The following is a 27,459-nucleotide window of genomic DNA, read 5'->3' as shown; positions in this document are numbered from 1 at the left end:
GAGTAGTAGTACCACCTAAAAAAATTAAGAAAAAAAAGGGAAAAACACACACACTACATTTTTATTATTGTCGGCTACATTTTTAGTGCCCTGCCCGCACACATAAATTGATCCCTGTTATAAAATTTATAAAAAAGATAAATTTTGTTGAATACAATTTTTTCCATCACTACTGTATCTTTTTTATTATTTTTTTTTTAATGTTACCCTATGAAATTTTATTTAAAAAAATGTATCTCCATCACTTTTTTGGATCGCTAAAGTCCAAAAGAGAATTAAAAATGCCTGCAAAAACGCCAAAGTTAAAACCCACATGGTTACCCAATTTCAGGGGAAAAAATGCCATAGGCTCAACATGCTGCAATTTAGCAAAACCGCCAAGGAGCTGAAAAATGGCAAAAAAGAGTGAAAAAAAATTCCAAAAAGATTTTTTAAAAACGGCTAACTGAAAAACGCCAAGTGGGAAAAGAATTTTGAGACTTCTCATTGATTTACAGCTAACATCTGGCCGCAGCATTTTTTGGCCGAAAAAACACCATGCAGCAGAATTGGCATTTTTCTTGGCGTTTCCGGCCCCCCCCCCCCCCCAAAAAAAAACAAGTGTAATTCCAGCCTAAGGGGTTAACCCATTGGGGATAAGGGCGTATCGATACGCCCTCGTGTCCCTTCACTTACGGATGGAGGGCGTACACCGGGCTGTGATCAGACCGGGATCAGTCAGCAGGCATCCCGTGCCAATGCCCAGCGATTTGCAGCTATTCCGGGTCATACGGGTCTACGGTGACCCGGAAAATAAGGGGGATCAGGGTTGTCCAAGACAGGATAGGAGTGAGGTGGCAGGGGTTCCGCCCCTGCTGTCCCTGCTATTGGTTGTCTAGAAGCGACGACCAATAGCAGATCGGGGTAGGGGGGGTTAACATTCGGTTTCCCCTTTCTGCCCACCCACATTAGGTGGGGCAGAACGGGGAAACTGAAGGGGACGATGAAGGGGGCGATGAAGATCCACTTACTTATCGGCGGCGGAGGCGACAATTGGTGGCAGAAGAGGATGGCGATGCGGCTCCCTGGATCCTACGGAAGCCGGTGAGTTGCCTAGCAATATCTGGAGGGCTTCAGTTTGAGACCACTATATAGTGGTCTCTAAGCTGTGGCCCTCTAGATCTTGCAAACCTAAAACTCCCAGCATGCCCACACAGCAGTTTACTGTCTGGGCATGTTGGAATTTGTAGTTTTGCAACATCTGGAGGGCCACAGTTTGGAGATCACTGTGCAGTGGTCTCTAAACTGTAGCACTCCAGATGTTGCAAAACTGCAAATCCCAGCTTGCCCAAACAGCAAACAGCTGTCTCGGCATACTGGGAGTTGTAGTTGCGTACCTCCAGCTGTTGCATTACTACATCTCCCAGCATGCCCTTCGGCGATCAGTATATGCTGGGAGTTGTAGTTTTGCAACAGCTGGAGGCACACTGGTTGGAAAATACTGAGTTAGGTAACAGAACCTAACTGAAGGTTTTCCAACCAGTGTGCCTCCAGCTGTAGCAAAAGTACTACTCCCAGCAAGCACTGTCTGTCAGTGCATGCTGGGAGTTGTAGTTTTGAATCAGCTGGAGGTTTGCCCCCCCGATGTGAATGTACATTTTACATGGGTTTACAGAGGGTTTCCTGCTTCAAGTTTGAGCTGCGGCAAATTTTCCACCGCAGCGCAAACTCCTAGCGGGAAACTCACCGTAAAACGCCGCCAGTGCAAATGCACCCTAAAAACACTACACTACACTAACACATAATAAAGGGTAAAACACTACATATACACCCCCTTACACTGTCCCCCCAATAAAAATGAAAACGTATTGTACAGCAGTGTTTTTTAAAATGGAGCCTCCAGCTGTTGCAAAACAATAACTCCCAGCATTTCCGGACAGCCACTGACTTTCCAGGCATGCTGGGAGTTTAGCAACAGCTGGAGGCACCCTGTTTGGGAATCACTGGCGTAGAATACCCCTATGTCCACCCCTATGCAAATCCCTAATTTAGTCCTCAAATGCGCATGGCGCTCTCTCACTTCAGAGCCCTGTCGTATTTCAAGGAAACAATTTAGGGCCACATATGGGGTATTTCCGTACTCGGGAGAAATGGTTTTACAAATTTTGGGGGGCTTTTTCTCCTTTTACCCCTTCTGAAAAGGAAAAGTTGGGGTCTACACCAGACTGTTAGAGTAAAAAAAAAAAAAATTTACATTAACATGCTGATGTTGCCCCATACTTTTTATTTTCACAAGGGGTAAAAGGAAAAAAAAGACCCCCCAAATTTGTAACGCAATTTCTTCTGAGTACAGAAATACCCCATATGTGGGCGTAAAATGCTCTGCGCACGCACTATGTACAGTTAAGGCCTAAATTGGTGATTTGCACAGGGGTTGTTTTAAAGCGGTTCTGACATAAACGCAAAAAAATAAATACCCACATGTGACCCTATTTTGGAAACTACACCCCTTATGGAACATAACAAGGGGTATAGTGCGCCTTAACACCCCACAGGTGTTTGACGAATTTCCGTTAAAGTTGTATGGGAAAATGAAGAAATTATTTTTTTTTAAATAAAATGCTGGTGTTACCCTAAATTTTTCATTTTCACAAGGGAAAATAGCAAAAAAGCCCCCCAAAATTTGTAACCCCATTTCTTCTGAGTAAGAACATACCCCATATGTGGATGCAAAGTGCTCTGCAGGTGCACTACAATGCTCAGAAGAGAAGGAGCGCAATTGGGATTTTGGAGAGAAAATTTGTCTGGAATTGAAGGCCACGTGTGTTTACAAAGCCCCCATAGTGCCAGAACAATGGACTCCCCCCCCCACATGTGACCCCATATTGGAAACTACACCCCTCACGGAATGTCATAAGGGGTACAGTGAGCATTTACGCCCCACAGGTGTCTGACAGATTTTTGGAACAGTGGTCCATGAAAATGAAAAATGAAATTTTTCATTTGCACAGCCCTCTGTTCCAAAGATCAGTCAAACGCCAGTGGGATGTAAATGCTCACTCCGCCCCTTATGACATTCCGTGAGGGGTGTAGTTTCCAAAATGGGGTCACATGTGGGGGGGGGTCAACTGTTCTGTCACCACGGGGGGCTTTGCAAATGCACATGGCCCACGACTTCTATTCCCACCAAATTCTGTCTCCAAAAGCCCAATGGCGCTCCTCCTCTTTTGAGCATTGTAGTGCACCCGCAGAGCACTTGACGTCCACACATGGGGTATTTCCATACTCAGAAGAAATGGGGTTACAAATTTTGGGGGGCATTTTCTCCTATTACCCCTTGTAAAAATGTAAAATTTGGTGAAAAAACTGCATTTTAGTGAAACAAATTTTTTTTTTCATTTACACATCCGACTTTAACAAAAAGTCTTCAAACACCTGTGGGGTGTTAAGGCTCACTGGACCGCTTGTTACATTCCTTGAGGGGAGTAGTTTCCAAAATAGTAGGCCATGTGGTTTTTTGTTGCTGTTCTGGCATCATAGGGGTTTCCTAAATGCGACATGCCCCCCAAAAACCATTTCAGCAAAATTCACTTTCCAAAAGCCAAATGTGACTCCTTCTCATCTGAGCATTGCAGTTCACCCGCAGAGCATTTTACGTCCTAACATGGGGTATTTCCATACTCAGAAGAGATGGGGTTACAAAAATTGGGGGGCATTTTCTGCCATTGCACTTGGTAAAAATGGTAAATTTGGGGAAAAAACTGCACTTTAGTGTTATCAAAAACCTGTGGGGTGTGAAGGCTCACTGGACCCCTTGGTACGTGCCTTGAGGGGTTTATTTTCCAAAATAGTATGCCATGTTTTTTTTTCTGCTGTTCTGGCATCATAGGGGCTTCCTAAATCTGACATGCCCCCCAAAAACCATTTCAGAAAAACTCACTCTTCAAAATCCCATTGTCGCTCCTTCCCTTCTGAGCCCTCTAGTGCACCCACAGAGCACTTAACATACACATATGAGATATTTCCTTACTCGAGAGAAATTGGGTTACAAATTTTGGGGGACTTTTTCTCCTATTACCCCTTATAAAAATTAAAAAACTGGGTCTACAAGAACATGCGAGTGTAAAAAAATGAAGATTTTGAATTTTCTCCTTCACTTTGCTGCTATTCCTGGGAAACACCTAAAGGGTTAACAAACTTTCTGAATATTTTGTGTACTTTGGAGGGGTGCAGTTTTTATAATGGGGTCATTTATGGGGTATTTCTAATATGAAGGCGCTTCAAATCCACTTCAAACCTGAACTGATCCCTGAAAAATTAAGATTTTGAAAATTTTGTGAAAAATTTGAAAATTGCTGCTGAACTTTGTCTTCCAAAAGTAAAAACATGTCAACGTTATGATGCAAATATAAAGTAGACATGTTGTATATGTTAATCAATATATCATTTATTTGGGATGTCCATTTTCCTTATAAGCAGAGAGCTTCAAAGTTAGAAAAATGTTACATTTTCAATTTTTTCATCAAACTTTGTATTTTTTCACCAAGAAATGATGCAAGTATCAATACAATTTTACCACTAACATGAAGTAGAATATGTCACGAAAAAACTATCTTGGAATCAGAATGAAAGGTAAAAGCATCTCAGAGTTATTAAAGGGGTATTCCAGGCCAAAACTTTTTTTTATATATCAACTGGCTCCGGAAAGTTAAACAGATTTGTAAATTACTTCTATTAAAAAATCTTAATCCTTCCAATAGTTATTAGCTTCTGAAGTTGAGTTGCTGTTTTCTGTCTAACTGCTCTCTGATGACTCACGTCCCGGGAGCTGTGCAGTTCCTAGGGGGATATTCTCCCATCATGCACAGCTCCCGGGACGTGACATCATCATTGATCAGTTAGACAGAAAACTTCAGAAGCTAATAACTATTAGAAGGATTAAGATTTTTTAATAGAAGTAATTTACAAATCTGTTTAACTTTCCGGAGCCAGTTGATATATATAAAAAAAGGTTTTGCCTGGAATACCCCTTTAATGCTTAAAGGGACAGTGGTCAGATGTGCAAAAAATGCTCCCTTCCTTAGGGTTATAATGGGCTCCATCCCCAAGGGGTTAAAACCTATATATCTTTTTTTTTAGAAAACAGTGTAGTTATCAGAATATGGAAAAAAATAAGCCACCTATATGACATATTTATTGAGGGGTTTTGTTTTTGCTTCCTGTATCCCTGTCCTATTTCCCTTTGTTACACTTTTAACTAATGTGAAAATATAGAAAAACAGAACTTACTCTGCTTTGTTATGTCCTTTTCCAGTCTAAAGAAAATATTATATTTCTGTGATTCTTTAATAACTTAATTATAAAAAAAAAATATATATATACATCTAAAATGACAGAGAAAAAAATAAAAAGCTACGCCCAACGTGGGGCTCGAACCCACGACCCTGAGATTAAGAGTCTCATGCTCTACCGACTGAGCTAGCCGGGCTTCTGAAATTTCAGGGTTTCCAGTATATCTTATGTATGCGTGAGCCCAGGCTCAGACAGGTTCACAGTTGTAGGAGGTGTTTGGAGGAGAGAGCAACAGACAAGCATTGGTGGTTCAGTGGTAGAATTCTCGCCTGCCACGCGGGAGGCCCGGGTTCGATTCCCGGCCAATGCAGTCAAAGTTTTTTTTTTTCTTTGTTTACAGGGCAACAATATAGTAACAAATAGGCAGATATAGGAGAATAAATGATTATACAGAATACTATTTGAGTTATTTGGTTCACTTATAGACAAATCAATTCTGCTGAGATAGATAAAACCGTGTGATGTAAACTTGCCACCCTGCAGGTTCAGACTGGTATTTTGGTTCTTGGCACATATGTTACAAACATGAATGAATATGAATGAACAAAACATTTATAGGTGAAATTAAAAAAATCCCTTTATGGGACAATAAAAACAAACTAGGCTGGGTTTTAGATATATGTAATTCTAATAAGGGGGTGGAGCTAAAACCATGAAGCATATCCTGTATATGCATCTGAATGTTATGGTTAACCCCTTAAGGACCACAGGTTTTCTCATTTTTGCACTCGTTTTTCCTCCTCAACATGCTGGGAGTTGTAGTTTTGCAACATCTGGAGGTCCACAGGTTGAAGACCACTGGCATAGGAGGAACATGATGGGGGGGGGATGATGAGACAGGGTGGGGAATGATGAGACAGGGGGAAATGATGAGGGGGGAATGATGAGACAGGGTGGGGGATGATGAGGGGGGAATGATGGGGAGATATGATGAGACAGGGTGGGGGGATGATGAGACAGGGGGAAATGATGAGGGGGGAATGATGGGGGGCATGATGAGACAGGGTGGGGGATGATGAGACAGGGGGAAATGATGAGGGGGGAATGATGGGGAGATATGATGAGACAGGGTGGGGGATGATGAGACAGGGGGAAATGATGAGGGGGGAATGATGGGGGGCATGATGAGACAGGGTGGGGGATGATGAGACAGGGGGAAATGATGAGGGGGGAATGATGGGGGGCATGATGAGACAGGGTGGGGGATGATGAGACAGGGGGAAATGATGAGGGGGGAGGCACTAAATGCTAAATGTCTGTATGGCTAGTGGTGGTCTATGACAGGGGGAAATGATGAGACATGGGGGGATGATGAGACATGGGGGTGGCAATGAGAGGGGTAAATGTGGCACAGGGACTGATAACAGGGAAGGAATGATGTGGCACTGGAGGGGACGGGACCAAACTGAGGTGCAGAAGAAAAAAAGTTGGGGGGATGATGTGGCATTTAGTCCAAGTCATTTTTTTTACATTTTATTTTTTTTACTTAAATTTCCCTGTTAAAATGGGGGTGCGTGCTATACGCCAGTGCGTGTTATACGCCGATAAATACGGTACTTAGTAACATAGACCTATAGTTGAGAAGCATTTTGTGTTATTATCTGCTATGTTACAGAAAAAGGTTTTGTCTTTTCTTCTCCACTTTACTGCTGTTCCTGTGAAACACCTTAAGGGTTAAAAAGCTTTCTAAATTTCATTTTGAATACTTTGAGGGGTCAGTTATGGGGGAATTCTAACAAAAAGGCCTCTTAAATCCACTTCAAATCTGAACTGGTCCCTGAAAAATTCATATTTTGACTATTTTCCTTATAAGCACATTTTTCCTGCAAGTATCAACGAAAATTTACCATGGTTATAAAATAGAATATGTCACGACAAAAGAATCTCAGAATCACACTTATTAATGCTTAAATGGTTATTCCAGAATTTTTTTTATTTGACTATGCTACAGGGGCTGTAAAGTTAGTGTAGTTCATAATATAGTGTCTGTACCTGTGTGTGAAGGTTTTCTCACAATTCTTATGTGATTTTCACCCCAATATTTATTTTTACCTGCATACAAAATGACTGCTGTCTCAGATTTTTCCCAGCTTGCAATGCGGCCGAGACCTGACTCACTAGTCAGCTGATGACAGGGAGCCTGTCTGCTTCAATGGGTGGAGGGATCGCTTGGTGGGAGAGAGATCAATCAGCAACTAATGCAACAGCTGTAGGCACCCTGATTGAAAACCACAGGTCTTTTGTTTCAATGGGTGGGGTGGCTGATGTGTGGGAGGGGGAAAATGACATTGTGGGATTTGTAGTAAAAAAAAAAAACATAAGTCAAACAGGAAATACCAGTTCACAAAAAGCTAGCCCCAGTGTTGTGGTAATCTCACAACATAGCCATTTAGCCCCAAAACAAGCGCAGATCCTTCCTAATCATGTCCATTACTGTCTGCCAGGTACATACTAAAATCACCTTATGGTGGATAACCCCTTTAAAATAAGGTAGAGAGGGTCTGTGGTATTGTGCTAGTGCCCCACAGCAGGCTAGGTAGTGCAAAACTAAGACCCAGCTAAAAATCTAAGAAATACCAAAATAATATGGAAGTGCTCTTAAACATAACTTTTAGTCATTCATGCTGAAATACACCAAATTCTAGTTAACAACTACGTCCAATTATCGAGACGACTATACTAAAGGCGGTACCACAATATACATAAGAAGGTTAATTCCAATGTGTTTCTGCTGCATATGGCAAGTGTCAAGGACTCCTCTTCTGCCTCTTCCTCTGCTTTTTTAGGATTAACCAACAAGGATCCCAGCAGGGACCCTTAATCCCTTTCGTGCAAAAAAAACGACATTGAATTCTCAATCTGATCAAACCTTGGAGGTTATTAACCTCTCTGATTTTACTTTGTCTGAACAACAGGTGCGTCTCCTTGGTAGGGGTCTCTCTTTTGTTCCCACTGTTGAGTATGACCCCTTCACCTGGGCCAAGGACTTGTACCTGTTCAACGTTAATGCCAGGAACTAGGCATCGATATTAGGGAATTATCTGCGACAGGGGGCCTGACGGGCCTACTAGATGATAATATCAGATCTACTTCATTAGTAGGCCCCCCAGTAAACTTCCCCCCCCCCCATTAATGTATTGATGTTTTCCTAGAGTTAGTGCTGCGCGATATTAGAACACTCATCCTCATAGACTAGAGCACAGCCAAATCTAACCAGGGAGGAACGTGTTGCAATTAAGTAACTCCAGGAAAACAAGGATTTGATTATCAAATTCTCTGACGAAGGGGGGAACATTGTGATATTGAACAGAGCACGATACAGATGTGTCTAAAACTTCTGGGCACTAGAACTACATATGAGATCCTTTCTACTGATTCCACTTGTAAATATCTAGGTGAATTGAGGCAAATAGTGGCACAGGCTAAGGCTTCGTTCACACTGCCGTTAGAATAGTGTGAGAAAAATTACTGCATGTGCTATCTTTTTCCCCTGCTATTCGTAACAGCGCTTGGCGGTCCCCCATAATAGTAAATGGGAGCTGCCGGGACCTGTTGTTTGCCGTTGCTCCCAGTCATGAGAAGGGCCATTAAAGTCAAGGAAAAAAAGGAGGCTTTAACGTTCTCGACGGGGAGCAGCGGCAATGTCTGAGAGGTCTAAGAGTGCTAAACTATTGAGAAACAAGGAATATGAGTTTTTGCTTCCAGCTAAACCCACTACTGCCACCTTTTACACCCTACCTAAGAAACATAAGGGGATTTCCCCCTAAAAGGGCACTTATTGTATCTGGCATCGGCAGTATAGGGCAATATGTGGGGGTCTATGTCAATAAAATCATAAGGGAATTTGTCCTTGCATCTCCCACCCTACATCCTTGAGAGACTCAATGCATCTTTTGAGTAAAATTGAGGCACTTCCTGTTGATGAGAAAACCATTTGACGAGTATGGACGTGGAGGCCCTATATTCGTCCATCTCACATGATTTGGACACAAAGGCAATATTCTATTTCTTGTCCTTTAGAGGGAACCATTCATAGGCACACAACACTTTGGTCATAAGGTTACTGGAGTTTGTCCTCACAATGAACTATTTTTTCTTTGATGGCCAGATTTACCACCAGCTTAGGGGCACAGCTATGGGGAGCCCTTGCAGCCCCACTTACACAAATCTGCTCTTAGACTGGTGGGAGGCCAGCCTAGTCTTCATGGATGAGAGTGGAAAGTTCAGTGACCATGCCCTTCAATGGGCAAGGTTCATGGATGATATTTTTATCCTATGGCAAGGCAAAAAGGACAAATTAAAATAATTTGTAAATTCACTCAACACAAATCCGATTGGTTTATTCTTTACGTTCGAGTTAAGCTAAACTGACCTGGCTTTTCAGGACCTTAATATTAGGAAAGATGGAGTGGACATGTTACGAATTTCCGTACACCGTAGGGAAATATCCACTAATAGTCTCCTGAGGTGGGAGAGCTGTTACCCGGGACCCCTCAGGGGTATCCTGAGGGGACAGTTCCACCGCCTCATAAGAAACTGCTTCACCAGGGAAAATTTTTTGATCCAAACCCATGAGCTGAGAACTTACTTTAGGACTAGGGGTTATCCGGATTACATTTTAAGAGATGCATTTAGACATGCACTACATAATCCTAGGTACCAATTATTGATTGCTCACAAGAGAGATGAAACTAGGCACCCAATACAGGTGATTGGGGCCTTTGATCAGGCCTTTGGGCCAATAAGATCTATCTTGGAAAAATATTGGGAGGTTTTGAAAATGGACCTCTCAGAGGTAATTAGTGATCGAGCCTAGATAACATTTAGGAGAGGTAGGAGCCTAGGAGACATCCTAAAAATTAAAAAATATAAATCCAGTTCATTGTCAGTCACTGTTCCCATACTGCACTGCACAATAAAAACATGCACACTATGGTTACACAAAGGTTATGTTAAGGTGTGTTAAACATGAATAACAATATTAGTTATCACTGTTAAACAAATATACCAAATACAGGCATCTTCTGTCAATACATTGAGTCAACACTAGGTGGAGACATTCACTTAATAATTAGTGTTGAGCGCGAATATTCGAGATGCTAATTTTTATGGCGAAAATCGCCACTTCGAGATTTTGTGAATATTTAGAATATAGTGATATATATATATATATATATATATATATATATATATATATATATTCGTAATGACAAATATTTGTTTTCTTATGCAAATTTACGTGAATATTTATGCGAATATCGGCTCTTCCAGACTGGACACTGATCCCTTCCTTTCTTTTAGGTGAAAGATATAATTGGGCATACGCATTTTGCGAATTTCATTGCGAATTTTCGCATAAAAAAAAGAGAACGAACAAAGCGAATGTGCAAATTTCGCGAACATAGGACGAATATTCATCCATAAATTTGCAAAATATCGCGAATTCGAATATGGCCCCTGCTGCTCATCACTATTAATAATTAAATTGTTTAAAAACAAAGTGTTGCGATAACTTAACCACTTAGGGACCCAGGGCGTACAGGTACGCCCCGACACCCTGGTACTTAAGGACCCAGGGCGTACCTTTACACCCGTGGGAATTTTGGTCCCTGCCGCTAGCCAGGCGGGGACCTGACTGGGATGCCTGCTAAATCATTCAGCAGGTACCCCGTGCAAACCCCTAGGGGGGCCTGAGACCACCCCATGTCGGCAATTCCGCCGCAGCACAAACTCCTAGCGGGAAACTCACCGTAAACCCCCGCCCATGTGAATGTACCCTAAAAACACTTGTCTACACTACACTAACACATAATAAAGGGTAAAACACTACATATACACCCCCTTACACTGTCCACCCCCCCAATAAAAATTAAAAACATATCGTACGACAGTGTTTCCAAAACAGAGCCTCCGGCTGTTGCAAAACAACAACTCCGTGCATTTCCGGACAGCCAATGACTGTTCAGGCATGCTGGGTGTTTAGCAACAGCTGGAGGCACCCTGTTTGGGAATCACTGGCTTAGAATACCCCTATGTCCACCCCTATGCAATCCCTAATTTAGTCCTCAAATGCGCATGGTGCTCTCTCAGTTCGGAGCCCTGTCGCATTTCAAGGAAACAGTTTAGGACCACATATGGGGTATCTCTGTACTCGGGAGAAATTGCGCTACAAATTTTTTTTTTTTTGGGGGCGGGGGGCTTTTTCTCCCTTTATTCCTTATGAAAAGGAAAAGTTGGGGTCTACACCAGCCTGATAGTGTAAAAGAAAAAAAAGACCCCCAAAATTTGTGATGCAATTTCTCTTGAGTATGGAGTACCCTATATGTGAGTGTAAAATGCTCTGCAGGTGCACAACAAGGCTCAGGAGTGAGAGCGCACTATGTACATTTGAGGCCTAAGTTGATGATTTGCACAGGGGTGGCTGATTTTACAGCGGTTCTGACATAAACGCAAAAAAATAAATACCCACATGTGACCCTATTTTGGAAACTACATCCCTCACGGAACGTAACAAGGGGTATAGTGTGCCTTAACACCCCACAGGTGTTTGACGAATTTTCATTAAAGTTGGATGGGAAATTGGAAAAATAAACTTTTTTAAACTAAAATGCTGGTGTTACCCTAAATTTTTCATTTTCACAAGGGAAAATAGGAAAAAAAAAAAAAAACAAATTTGTAACCCCATTTCTTCTGAGTAATAGATAGGGGAGGAAGAATACTTCCGAGAAAAATCGGGACATCAATCAGGGCGCCTTTCATATGAGTCCTGCGCCCTGATTGATGTCCCGTTTTTTCGCGAAAGTATTCTTCCTCCCCTATCCGTTGCAATTCTACTGGCTTCCACATCCAGGAACCCCAGATGGACCCAGAGGCAGCATTCTCTAAATTATAGGTTCATCCAGATGTTATGCTCTCAGCATAACACACAGAGGTAAGGGGCCATCCTCACGGATCTCGTCCTGTTGCTCTTGATTTTCCATCTGTTTTGTCTGGTAATCTGTACGAGGTGCACACCCCCTTTTTCTCCTTTCTTTTTTAATCATTTCTTCTGAGTAAGAACATACCCCATATGTGGATGTAAAGTGCTCTGGGGGCGAACTACAATGCTCAGAAGAGAAGGAGCGCCATTGGGCTTTTGCAGAGAAAATGTGTCCGGAATTGAAGGCTACGTGTGTTTACAAAGCCCCCATAGTACCAGAACAACGGACCCCCCCCACACGTGACCCCATTTTGAAAACTACATCCCTCATGTAATGTAATTAGGGGTACAGGCAGCATTTACGCCCCACAGGTGTCTGACAGATTTTTGGAACAGTGGTCTGTGAAAATGAAAAATTTAATTTTTCATTTGCACAGCCCACTGTTCCAAAGATCTGTAAAACCTCAGTGGGGTGTAAGTACTCATTAACCCCTTATTAAATTCTGTGAGGATTGTAGTTTTCAAAATGGGGTTACATGTTTGTGGTGGGTCAACTGTTCTGGCACCACGGGGGGCTTTGTAAACGCACAAGGGCTCTGACTTCTATTCCAACCAAATTCTCTCTCCAAAAGCTCAATGGTGCTTCTACTCTTCTGAGCATTGTAGTTCGCCTGCAGAGCACTTTACATCCACATTTGGGGTATTTCCATACTCAGAAGAAATGGGGTTGCAAATTTTAGGGGCCATTTTCTCCTGTTATCCCTTTTTTCATTTACATATCCGACTTTAACGAAAAGTCGTCAAACACCTATGGGGTGTTAAGGCTCACTGTACCCCTTGTTATGTTCCTTGAGGTGTGTAGTTTCCAAAATAGTGTTCCATGTGTTTTTTTTCATGTTCTGGCACCATAGGGGCTTCCTAAATGTGACTTGCCCCCCCAAAAACCATTTCAGAAAAATTCACTCTCCAAAATCCCATTGTCGCTCCTACCCTTTTGAGCCCTCTAGTGCACCCACAGAGCACTTGACATACACATATGAGATATTTCCTTGCTTGAGAGAAATTCGGTTACAAATTATAAGGTGATTTTTCTCCTTTTACCCCTTAAAAAAATTCAAAAACTGGATCTACAAGAACATGTGAGTGTAAAAAATGAAGCCTTTGAATTTTCCGCTTTTTTAACACACTTACTGAATGTCATTTTGAATACTTTGAGGGGTGCAGTTTTTATAATGGGGTCATTTATGGGTATTTCTAATATGAAGGCCCCTCAAATCCACTGCAAACCTGAACTTGTCCCTGAAAAATTCCGATTTTGAAAATTTTGTGAAAAATTGGAAAATTGTTGCTGAACTTTGAAGTCCTCTGATGTCTTCCATAAGTAAAAACATAAATATACAAAAAAAACACCAATGGTGTAAGATCATACGCCTTTAAATTTCTAATACGGCAGAAACAAGCGTATATAGATCAAATAATCTCAAAGTTTATTGACATATATGCAAAAACATACATTTAAAAACATTAAAACACAGACATAATGGAGAAATAGTTGTTCAATGTGATGAACATATATGACTCAAGGGATAACCCAATAGAGAAAGGAGAAAGGGAGGCCTAAGATGCAGCATAGATAAGCATAATTGTAAACTGATATATATTTAAACATCAGAAGCTAAAGTGCAACGCTACATGGATTGTAATAGCACAATGTATGGGTCGCTTAGTGCTTCAATACGCAAAATAGCGATCCAGGCATGAGGCTGACATTACAAGATAACATAGGATATACACTTGGTAACTTGCCTAGTGGTTAGTGGTAACAGGCCTTCATCCACACCCCGGTGTTTACACCCCGGAAAAAGTCTGGTGAGGAAATGTCGGGTGCTGGAGGCCTGCTACCACTAGCCACTAGGCAAGTTACCATGTGTATATCCTATCTTATCATGCCTGGATCGCTATTTTGCGTATTGAAGCACTAAGCGACCCATACATTGTGCTATTACAATCCATGTAGCAATGCACTTTAGCTTCTGATGTTTAAATATGTTTAAATATATCAGTTTACAATTTGGCTTATCTATGCTGCACATTACTTAGGCCTCCCTTTCCCTATTGGGTTATCCCTTGAGTCATATATGTTCATCACATTGAACAACGTTTTCTCCATTATTTCTGTGTTTTAATGTTTTTAAATGTATGTTTTTGCATATATGTCAATATACTTTGAGATTATTTGATCTATATACGCTTGTTTCTTCTTAAAAACATGTCAGCGTTATGATGCAGTTATAAAGTAGACATCTTGTCTATCCGAATCAATATATCATTTATTTGGTATGTCTATTTTCCTTACAAGCAGAGAGCTTCAAAGTTAAAAAAAAGTCATGAAAAAACAATGTAGGAATCAGAATGAAAAGAAAAAGTATCCCAGATTTATTAATACTTAAAGTGATAATGGTCAGGTGTGCAAAAAATGCCAGGGGTCCTTAACCCCTTAAGAACCCCAGGTTTTTCCGTTTTTTGCATTTTTGTTTTTTGCTCCTTACCTTTAAAAAAAAAAAAAACTCTTCTAATTTTTCACCTTAAAATCTATATTATGGCTTATTTTTTGCGCAACCAATTCTACTTTGTAATAATGTCAGTCATTTTACCCAAAAATCGAAGGTGAAACGGAAAAAAATCATTGTGAGACAAAATTGAAAACAAAAACGCCATTTTGTAACTTTTGGGGGCTTCCGTTTCTACACAGTACATTTTTCGGTAAAAATGACACCTTATGTTTATTCTGTAGATCCATACGATTAAAATGATACCCTACTTATATAGGTTTGATTTTGTCATACTTCTGGAAAAAATCATAACTACATGCAGGAAAATGTATAAGTTTAAAATTGTCATCTTCTGACCCCTATAACTTTTTTATTTTTACGTGGATGTGGCTGATTTTTTGCGCCGTGATCTGAAGTTTTTAGCGGTACTATTTTTGCATTGATAGTACTTATTGATATAAAAAGTGACCAAAAATGCACTATTTTGGACTTCAGAATTTTTTGGCGCATACGCCATTGACCGTGCGGTTTAATTAACAATATATTTTTATAATTTGGATATTTCCGCACGCGGCGATACCAGATATGTTTATTTTTATTTATATTTACACTTTTTTTCATGGGAAAAGGGGGGGGGGGTGATTCAAACTTTTATTAGGGGAGGGGTTAAATGATCTTTATTCACTTTTTTTTTTCCACTTTTTTTTTTGCAGTGTTATAGCTCCCATAGGGACCTATAACACTGCACACACTGATCTTTTACATTGATCACTGGTTTCTCATAAGAAACCAGTGATCGATGATTCTGCCGCTTGACTGCTCATGCCTGGATCTCAGCCACTGAGCAGTCATTCGGCGATCGGCTGTGGCCCCGCATTATAGATCGGGAGCGGACTCATTAAGTACGCGTACTTCATGGGTCCTTAAGATGTTAAAGGGGTACTCCGGTGGAAAACTTTTTTTTTTCTTCAAATCAACTGGTACCAGAAAGTTAAACAGATTTGTAAATTACTTCTATTAAAAAATCTTAATCCTTCCAGTACTTATTAGCTGCTTAATACTACAGAGGAAATTATTTTCTTTTTGGAACACAGAGCCCTATGCTGACATCATGAGCACAGTGCTCTCTGCTGACATCTCTGTCCATTTTAAGATCTGTCCAGAGTAGGAGAAAATCCCCATAGCAAACATATGCTGCTCTGGACAGTTCCTAAAATGGACAGAGATGTCAGCAGAGAGCACTGTGCTTGGGATGTCAACAGAGAGCACTGTGTTCCAAAAAGAAAATAATTTCCTCTGTAGAATTCAGCAGCTAATAAGTACTGAAAGTATTAAGATTTTTTAATAGAAGTAATTACAAATCTGTTGAACCTTCTGGTACCAGTTGATTTAAGTAAAACATTTTTCACACCGGAGTACCCCTTTAAGGTGAAAATGGGCTTTAAGGACCAAGCCCATTTTCACCTTAAGGACCAGGCCAATTTTATTTTTGCATTTTCGTTTTTTCCTCCTCGCCTTCTAAAATCCATAACTCCTTCTAATATTTCCAGATATCTACAGACCCATATAAGGGCTTGCTTTTTTGGGTGACCAATTGTACTTTGTAATGAAACCTCTCATTTTACCATAAAATGTACGGCGAGCCAAAAAAATTTTGTAGGGAGGAAATTTTAATGAAAACCACAATTTTGCACATTTTGGAGGGTTTCGTTTTCACACTGTACAATTTACGGTAAAAATGACATGTGTTCTTTATTCTGTGGGTCAATATGATTAAAATGATACCCATGGCTAGATACTTTTATATTTTTGTACCGCGCAAAAAAAATCTAAAACTTTTTGTACAAAATCAGTAATCTAAAATCGCCCTATTTTGACCACCTATAACTTTTTCATTTTTCCGTATATAGGGCGGTATGTGGGCAAATTTTTTGCGCCGTCATCTGTACTTTTTATTGATATCACATTTGCATATATAAAACTTTTATATAATGAAAAACATTTATTTTTTATTTTTTACGTTTACGCCATTCACCGTACAGGATCATTAAAATTATATTTTGATAGTTCGGACATTTATGCATGCGGCAATACCAAATATGTTTATAATTAAAAAAAATACGCTTTTTGGGGGTAAAATGGGAAAAACTGACAATTTTCATTTTTATTGGGGGAGGGGATTTTTCACTTTTTTATATTTTTTATTTTTACATTTTTCAACGTATTTTATTTTTTTTATTTTTTTATTTTTTATTTTTTACACTTTTTATGTCCCCATAGGGGACTATCTATAGCAATCATTTGATTGCTAATACTGTTCAGTGCTATGCATAGGACATAGCACTGATCAGTATTATCGGCTATCTCCTGCTCTGGTCTGCTCGATCTCAGACCAGAGCAGGAGACACCGGGAGACGGACGGAGGCAGGTGAGGGGACCTCCTGCCGCCATTACAGATGATCGGATCACCGTGGCAGCGCTGCGGGCGATCAGATCATCTATTTTATCATTCGCATTGCAGCAGATGCCGTGATCTGTATAGATTGCGGCATCTGAGGGGTTAATGGTGGACATCTGCCCGATCGCGAATGACGGCCATTACCAGCGGGTCCCTGCGTGTACCCGCCGTGTATGACGCGAGCACCGCTCCGATGCTCGCGGTCATACACAGGACGTAAATGTACGTCCTGATGTGCAAAGTACCGCCAAACCAGAACGTACATTTACGTCCGTGGTCGTTAAGGGGTTAACATAACAAGAACTTGGCATTTTAACAGGGGCATATAGGCTTTTTATATCCACTGTGTATAAAAGCTACCTGCCACACTGTGCCTTCTGAATTCAACACTGCCACACACTGAAACCCCTGGAACAACAACTACACACAGTGTCCACTGATGTTAAAATACTCTGTGACCCCCAGAACTGGGGGGAACTGGGGGAACTGTACTGCCAACCTAATGTGGGGGAACTATACTGCACCTAATGTGGGGAACTATACTGCACCTAATGTGGGGGAACTATACTGCACCTAATGTGGGGAACTATACTGCACACCTAATGTGGGGGAACTATACTGCACCTAATGTGGGGGAACTATACTGCACCTAATGTGGGGGAACTATACTGCACCTAATGTGGAGAACTGTACTGCACCTAATGTGGGGGAACTGCACTGCACCTAATGTGGGGGAACTATACTGCACCTAATGTGGGGGAACTATACTGCACCTAATGTGGGGGAACTGTACTGCCAACCTAATGTGGGGGAACTGTACTGCCAACCTAATGTGGGGGAACTGTACTGCCAACCTAATGTGGGGGAACTGTACTGCCAACCTAATGTGCGGGGACTGTAATGCCAACCTAATGTGCAGGGACTGTACTGCCAACCTAATATGCGGGGACTTATACTGCCAACCCAATATGGGGGAACTACAACCTAATGCGGGGGAACTATACTGCCAACCTAATACAGGGGGACTGTACTGCCAACCTAATGTGGGGGAACTATACTACACCTAATGTGGGGGAACTGTCGGGGGGGGGGGGGGGGGGCATCATAATGAAGTGCTCCGTCTTCCAGGCAGCCTTAATCTGGCCCTGCTAGAGGGTAATGCAATGGCTCAAGGGGGGTGATGACATGGCCCAAGGGGGTGATAAAATGGCACAGGCAGGGATGAAATGGCACAGGCGGGGATGTAATGGCACAAGGGGGTAATGAAATGGCACAAGGGGGTAATGAAATTGGACTAGGGGCGAGGAAATGGCACAAAGAGGTAATGAATTGGCACAAGGGAGTAATGAATTGGCATGGGGGTACGGGTTTCGGGAGCAGATGGGATTGGACACACGTTGCAGAAGTGGTCAGAAATCCAAGAGGAGTAGACAGAAGCGGGATTAGGAAAACAGTCCTGCACAGGGCTCTAGTGGGATCCATCAGTCACCTCTTACATGTTGTAGGGGTTGCGGAGGAAACACTCAACTACTTAGAGAACTACTTAGAGCCGTTGGCTGTCCAGGCATGCTGGGAGTTGTAGTTTTGCAACAGCTGGAGGCACACTGCTTGGGAAACACTGACTAAGAGGCTGATAGTCCACCCAGACAGGCTTATATATAAGAAATTATTACCATGTAATGCTACAATAAGATAATTATGGCAGGTGGAGCCATGCCCCTCTATGGCCTCACTATCCGTACAGTATATTGATACATTTGAGTGAAGTCACTATACATGTGTCATAGGTACAAGTCATTGCATGCTTTATAAGACTAATTCCGAACACTTTAGCATAGTTCTTCACCTTGCTTAGTTTTCCTGATCAGTATAAGAGGCACGAGAATGAGTGATCCATATTGTACGATGTGAACAATGATCTGCGTCCCCTTGGTTAACCCTTGTAGAAGTCATGTCCTCCCCAGGTAGGAAGACTGCCTACTGCACAACTGGTTTAACGTGAGTAAAAGTCTTCTCCACTGCCGTGTCTGCGTTGTTTCCTTGGCCACACCTCTCCAGAAATGTTTGTAGATGAAGAACAGGATTTCTAGGTCTCAGCGTGGTGTCATATGAGTGTAAGCAGTGTCCCTGTGCGCTGCTCCCCATGATCAGAGGATAGGTACAGCTCCATGTGATGGGACAGACAATGGCTATACTCCAAGGACTTCAAGTGCTACTGATAGCCTGGACTTGCAACTCGCTTGCAGGTAGGATTTTATATAGGATGACTATGGAGAACATGGAAATTCCAGCATAGAATATCTCTCAAAGACGTGTAATGGGGACAGATGAGTCCAATGATAGATAGATGATAGGTAGATAGAAAGACAGATATGAGAAAGATAGATAGATATAAATGAGAGAGAGAGATAGATAGATATGAGATAGATAGATATGAGATAGATATGAGATAGATATGAGATAGATATGAGATAGATATGAGATAGATATGAGATAGATATGAGATAGATATGAGATAGATAGATAGATATGAGATAGATATGAGATAGATATGAGATAGATATGAGATAGATATGAGATAGATATGAGATAGATATGAGATAGATATGAGATAGATATGAGATAGATATGAGATAGATAGATAGATATGAGATAGATAGATATGAGATAGATAGATATGAGATAGACAGATAAGTCCAATAATAAATAGTGTGAATTTGGTTAGAAGAAAACAGACATGGTGCACATCTACAATCTTGTATAATGATCTGATTGCTTCTCAGCATAATATCAAAAACTAACAGGTTGTTAGTATACATTTTTGATCAAAAAGTACAAGCCCACTCGCCACGTCAAGGCCACCTATTTACAGTGGGTCCCTAAAGTCCCTAGCATAAAATGGCGTAACACAGGGCGGCGACCACCACCGCCGCGACACCAGTGCCCACGGGGGGGAATGACCCACTGGCTGAGCGGCCCCAATGCCACTCAAATCAGTCTATGGGTCGCACCTCCCCACAGACACGGCGCCACGGCAGCAACGGACGCCGCACAGCACCACACCAGTGTGAACAAGGTGGAATAGCACACTTAATAAATAGGTATAGTTGAAAAACAACTAAGGACCAGTCCTCAAGGTGTATCAGAGATATTAGCATATGATCCAGATAGTAATTATAATATTTTTAATGATATAAGTCACAGGTATATAAATGTCACTAATACCTGTCCCTGCAGGGCCCTTGCAAGGGACATAGAAATCAGTGCATGTAATTCAGTGCATAAGTATAATACAAATACTCATATAAAAATATATATATATATATTAAAAAATATTTAAAAAATATTAAAAACTTGCATCCATATGAAAAAATATTGTGCTAACAGTAGTTCAATGTTCTCATGATAGAGTTCCAGTAGCTAAGTACACAGTTCAATTGTTTGCGATCCTTGTGTGGAATAGACAATAGCAATCGTTGGTGGTACAGTATGTATCACATTTATAAGAATAACGATACGAGGTCTGGTGCACGGCACCACTCACCACTCCTGAAGCCGTCTATGGGGCTGGTTGTACGGGCTGACACGGAGATGTCAGGTCTCCGGAGGTGCCCGGTGTCTTAGTAGCAGCGCAGATCTCCTTCTCCTGTAGTCCTCGGCTGGCACGGGTGGCACCGGCCTCTCTGGTGTGCCGTGGATTGCTGGTTGGTCCAAGGAGACGGCGACAATGGCAATAGTTTAGCAGCAATGATAGTGTAGTAGCAGCGGTGGGAGTAGGTGCGGCGTGCCTCGTGTGAACTGAGCGCTGTGCGCGCGTAGTAGAGCAGTGGTCCCGATAATGAGGACTTCCAGCAGTTGCAAATGGTAAGTTGGAATATCGCTATATTGAAGATGAATTTATATGTATGATGGTAGATGCAAGTCTGTGGTAAGTTTCTAGACGCGTTTCAAGGCCTCGGGCCTTTTCCTCAGTAGAAATATATGTATACAGTACGTGTCAGGAACATTTTATAGTGTGGCTAGTGATTAGAGGAAAACTTGGAAAACCTGGAATTTGCGGGATAAAAGTAAGATAAGGTACTGGATCATATGAGGTAGAGAAATAGAGAAAATATAGAAAAGTGGGTAAGGAAAAGGAACATGTTAGAAATAGATAATCAAATAGGTATGGCATGAATACAAAACAAATGGGATAAAATATGATTGTCCCATGTGGCTGATAAAAATAAAGAATTAGATAAATAATAAAAAATAATAAAAATAAAATGTTGTTGTGAAAATGGAAGTGAACAGTCAAGTATGTATGTGTAATGGAAAAATGGAATATAAGAGGGTGACAATAAATTGGATGAGTGTATCTAAAATATATAAATATAGATGTACATGGTCGTGCGCACATATGGAAATAAATGGATATAAAAGTGTGCAGGAGTAATGTAAGCATACAATTATTATATAGGGTACCTTTTTATTTAAAATAAAAATAAAAATAAAAATAAAAATAAAAAATAAAAAATACAATATATAAAAAATATAAAAAAAAAAAAAAAAATATAAAAAAAAAATATAAAATAAAATAAAAAATAAAAAATAAAAAAATATATAAAGATAACAATGATTAGAGCACAGTATCGGGCTGGAGAAGGAAAATTACAATAAACGACGCGGTGGTGTAGTCAATCTTGGATAGGCTATCCAAGATTGACTACACCACCGCGTCGTTTATTGTAATTTTCCTTCTCCAGCCCGATACTGTGCTCTAATCATTGTTATCTTTATATATTTTTTTATTTTTTATTTTATTTTATATTTTTTTTTTTTTTTTTTATATTTTTTATATATTGTATTTTTTATTTTTTATTTTTATTTTTATTTTTATTTTTATTTTTATTTTTATCTTTATTTTTATTTTAAATAAAAAGGTACCCTATATAATAATTGTATGCTTACATTACTCCTGCACACTTTTATATCCATTTATTTCCATATGTGCGCACGACCATGTACATCTATATTTATATATTTTAGATACACTCATCCAATTTATTGTCACCCTCTTATATTCCATTTTTCCATTACACATACATACTTGACTGTTCACTTCCATTTTCACAACAACATTTTATTTTTATTATTTTTTATTATTTATCTAATTCTTTATTTTTATCAGCCACATGGGACAATCATATTTTATCCCATTTGTTTTGTATTCATGCCATACCTATTTGATTATCTATTTCTAACATCTTCCTTTTCCTTACCCACTTTTCTATATTTTCTCTATTTCTCTACCTCATATGATCCAGTACCTTATCTTACTTTTATCCCGCAAATTCCAGGTTTTCCAAGTTTTCCTCTAATCACTAGCCACACTATAAAATGTTCCTGACACGTACTGTATACATATATTTCTACTGAGGAAAAGGCCCGAGGCCTTGAAACGCGTCTAGAAACTTACCACAGACTTGCATCTACCATCATACATATAAATTCATCTTCAATATAGCGATATTCCAACTTACCATTTGCAACTGCTGGAAGTCCTCATTATCGGGACCACTGCTCTACTACGCGCGCACAGCGCTCAGTTCACACGAGGCACGCCGCACCTACTCCCACCGCTGCTACTACACTATCATTGCTGCTAAACTATTGCCATTGTCGCCGTCTCCTTGGACCAACCAGCAATCCACGGCACACCAGAGAGGCCGGTGCCACCCGTGCCAGCCGAGGACTACAGGAGAAGGAGATCTGCGCTGCTACTAAGACACCGGGCACCTCCGGAGACCTGACATCTCCGTGTCAGCCCGTACAACCAGCCCCATAGACGGCTTCAGGAGTGGTGAGTGGTGCCGTGCACCAGACCTCGTATCGTTATTCTTATAAATGTGATACATACTGTACCACCAACGATTGCTATTGTCTATTCCACACAAGGATCGCAAACAATTGAACTGTGTACTTAGCTACTGGAACTCTATCATGAGAACATTGAACTACTGTTAGCACAATATTTTTTCATATGGATGCAAGTTTTTAATATTTTTTAAATATTTTTTAATATATATATATATATTTTTATATGAGTATTTGTATTATACTTATGCACTGAATTACATGCACTGATTTCTATGTCCCTTGCAAGGGCCCTGCAGGGACAGGTATTAGTGACATTTATATACCTGTGACTTATATCATTAAAAATATTATAATTACTATCTGGATCATATGCTAATATCTCTGATACACCTTGAGGACTGGTCCTTAGTTGTTTTTCAACTATACCTATTTATTATTTTCCATAGGCCCTTGGGTGAGGGCAACACCAGTTAACCTCAGGTTCATGTATCTTCTTTATTACTGAGTGAGCTACACTATCTTTCCTAATTTTGGAATAGCACACTTACCAAGCTCTCTCAGTCAGACTGGGAGGCTGCCAATAATAAATAGATAGACAGATATGTGGTAGCCCTTGGGGGGTGTATGGTAGTGGTGGTATGGTAACGGTATATGAGGGGTTAATATTTACCTTGTCACTCGTGACGCCAGGGTGAGGGCTGGTATTATTGAGGTATAGCTTCGGCCTATCGCCGCCCTTCCCAGAAACGACAGGCGTATGCAGATAATGACTGAAGGTCCACACTGGAGTTAAACTTGAACTGAAGTAAACTTTACTCTTGAACTTGCGGTACATTCAGAATACAGTAACAGTCTCTGTAATACACTTGTATAGACTTCAATGACTGACAGTTGCTGTGGACCTTGCCTTTTATGCAGGCTAATAGAATCAAGGTAATTGGCGCGTGGATCCGTCTGGATTTAGGGGTAGATTTGGTCCGGTGGTCCTGCAGAGTGTTTGGGGATTGATATGGACGTTGGATACAATGCTCCAGGACTGCATGTGGCCCCACGGCCGTTTTGCTCCTCAAAGCTTTCCAGGACGGACGTCAAGGGCGACTTTAGTTAAGTAGGGGGTTTATGATGTCCCAGTATGGGATGTGCATCTCACAGTTCTATCATCTTGAGTCCCTGCACGTCCCCAGGGCTCACCTGCACTGTACCCCCATAGTCTGTATAAGTTATATATTATGTGTAAAGGACTTTTGATATGGTCACTTGGTTATTAGTCACATGATAATGGTTGTCACATGTTAAAGTCACATGTTTTGTTACCCAGAGAGCACCAGGTGACCAGATGACCCACAGCTAGCCTATGGGCTCCTTGCTCAGCCCCCCTTTATAAGGAAGGGAGGAGCTGCAATCTGCCTATTTTCTCTCTTCCACCACACTTTCAGTTGAGGTCAAGTCCAGTCCAGATGTCTCAGAGCAAGTGTCCAGCACATCTGGAGGCCTCAAGCCTAAATTACAGCCACAAGTCCGTAAGTCAAGTCATCTCTTTCTGCTGTCACTATCTTCAGTCAAGTCAAGGCTATTATAGTCAGTGTGGCAGTGTTAAAGTCTGTCAAAGTCACTGCAAGTCCCAGCAAGCTGCGAGGTCCCCTGTGTTTCTGGTCACCTCTCTGGGCTTTTGGCCTAGCTGTAAAGACTGTACCATCTGTCTACCTCAGTAAAGCTACCGTTAACCCTAACCTGGCCTTGGACTCTTATCTGTCCTGCCTAACTAGGACTAGTGGTGCTACTGTTCGGGTGGTTCTCGGTAAAACCATGCCCTGGCATCACGAACATTTAGGGGTTTATACCATCTGCCCCTGGGCTACAACATCTGCCCCATACAGTGGGGATCAAAAGTTTGGGCACCCCAGGTAAACATTTGTATTAATGTGCATAAAGAAGCCAAGGAAAGATGGAAAAATCTCCAAAAGGCATCATATTACAGATCAGACATTCTTATAATATGTCAACAAAAGTTAGATTTTATTTCCATCATTTACACTTTTCAAAATAACAGAAAACAAAAAAATGGCATCTGCAAAAGTTTGGGCACCCTGAAGAGTTAATATCTTGTACTGCCCCATTTGGCAAGTATCACAGCTTGTTAATGCTTTTTGTATCCAGCCAAGAGTCTTTCAATTCTTGTTTGAGGTATCTTTGCCCATTCTTCCTTACAAAAGTCTTCCAGTTCTTTGAGATTTCTGAGCAGTCTGTCATGCACTGCTCTTTTAAGGTCTATCCATAGATTTTCAATTATGTTGAGATCAGGAGATTGTGAACGCCATGGAAAAACCTTCAGTTTACGCCTCTTGATGTAATCCCCCATGGATTTCGAGGTGTGTTTAGGATCATTATCCATTTATAGAAGCCATCCTCTCTTTAACTTCAGCTTTTCAACAGATGGCATAAAGTTAGCATCCAAAATTTGCTGAAATTTTATTGAATCCATTTTTCCTTCTACTCGTGAGATGGCCACTGGTTGTAAAACAACCCCAAAGCATGATTGATCCACCCCTATGCTTAACAATTGGACAGAGGTTCTTTTCATTATATTCTGTTCCCCTTCTTCTCCAAACGTACCTTTGCTCATTCCGGCCAAAAAGTTCAATTTTAACCTCATCGGTCCACAGAACTTGTTTCCAAAATGCATCAGGCTTGTGGTGAGGACGTAGAAGAGGTGTTCTTCTGATGACTCTTCCATGAAGACCATATTTGTACAAGTATCTCTTTATAGTGGAATAGTGTACCACAACTCCAGTGTCTGCCAGATCTTTCTGGAGGGATTGTGCAGTCAAACGTGGGTTTTGTATTGTTTTTCTCACAATCCTGAGCTGTTCTTTCTGATATTTGTCTTGGTCTTCCAGATCTTGCTTTAACTTCCACTGTTCCTGATGACTGCCATTTCTTAATTACATTCCGAACAGAGGATATTGACATCTGAAAACGTTTTGCTATCTTCTTATAGCCTTCTCCAGCTTTGTGAGCGTCAACTATTTTCAGCTTCAGATTTCTAGACAACTGCTTAGAAGAACCCATGGTGCTGATTGTTGGGGCAAGGTCAGATGAGTATTTAAAACCTTTGAGATTGACATCACCTGGTCTTCCAAGATGATGATTGAGAACAATCCATGACACTGGCAGGTCTCAGCTTTGCAAAGGGGGCAGTGCATGCTACAAATTCTGCAGGGTGCCCACAATTTTGCAGATACCATTTTTTTGTTTTCTGATATTTTGAAATTGTAAATGATGGAAATAAAATCTAACTTTTGTTGATATATTATAAGAATGTCTAATCTGTAATTTGATGCCTTTTGGAGATTTTCCCATCTTTCCTTAACTTCTTTATGCACATTAATACAAATTTTTACCTGGGGTGCAAAAACTTTTGATCCTCACTGTACAGCTCACATCACACCCCCGTGGCACACCACAGATAGATAGATCTAAGGGCTGAGCAGCACATGAGGGAAAAATAGTATATAGATGGTGCAAGCAGCTAAGCAAAGCCCAAGTCGGGAGCCAACACAGATCCACACAAAAAAGAAAACTCTGTAACACTCAAGTAAAGTGAAAAAATTAGTAGCTTTATTCCATACAACAACAACAAAAAAAGCAACATTTCAGCTGCCCATGCAGCCTTTTTCAAGCTTAAAAAATGCTGCATGGGCAGCTGAAACATTGCATTTTTTTGTTGTATGGAATAAAGCTACACATTTTTTCACTTTACTTGAGTGCTGCAGCATTCTTTTTTTTGTGTAGATGGATAAACAGATAGATAGATATGAGATAGATAGATATGAGACAGATAGATAGATAGATATGAGATAGATAGATAGATAGATATGAGACAGATAGATAGATAGATAGATATGAGATAGATAGATATGAGACAGATATATAGATAGATAGATATGAGAAAGATAGATAGATGGATAGATGGATGAATGAAATTGCAATGGACCCCATAATATGTTAAAGGTAAGGTACAGGACAGGTAAGAAGCTGTCTAACAACAGTTCCGGTACAGCCAAAAATCACTAGGAAAGATGTGAACAGATGTACAGAAACAGGAAGAAATTCTGCTCACTGCCATACAAAGATGCACAGTCCTCAATATAATAGTAGAGCACAAGAAATGCTGGAACCCGGTCGACTGGTGCAATTCTATAGGAGAAAAAAAAGTGGTTTCCCTAGCTCTGTGCAAAAAAGACTTTAAAGGGGTACTCCGGCACTAAGACATCTTATCCCCTATCCAAAGGATAGGGGATAAGATGTCTGATCGCGGGGGTCCCACCGCTGGGGACCTC

General features: G+C 40.8%; 2 non-coding genes across 2 annotated transcripts; one reads left to right on the top strand and one right to left on the bottom strand.

Annotated features, from left to right (window-relative positions):
• Positions 1-5,394: 5,394 nt before the first annotated feature.
• On the bottom strand, positions 5,395-5,467 carry TRNAK-CUU (transfer RNA lysine (anticodon CUU)). Its single transcript has one exon. It is a non-coding gene; the product is annotated as a tRNA-Lys (tRNA).
• A 103-nt stretch (positions 5,468-5,570) lies between these two features.
• TRNAG-GCC (transfer RNA glycine (anticodon GCC)) lies at positions 5,571-5,641 on the top strand. Its single transcript has one exon. It is a non-coding gene; the product is annotated as a tRNA-Gly (tRNA).
• Positions 5,642-27,459: the final 21,818 nt, after the last annotated feature.

The sequence above is a fragment of the Hyla sarda genome, chromosome 3 (genome assembly GCF_029499605.1).
Source record: "Hyla sarda isolate aHylSar1 chromosome 3, aHylSar1.hap1, whole genome shotgun sequence".
Classification (NCBI taxonomy): domain Eukaryota; kingdom Metazoa; phylum Chordata; class Amphibia; order Anura; family Hylidae; genus Hyla; species Hyla sarda.
Note: the sequence above shows the minus strand (reverse complement) of the source record. Positions and strands in the feature narration are given on the sequence as shown.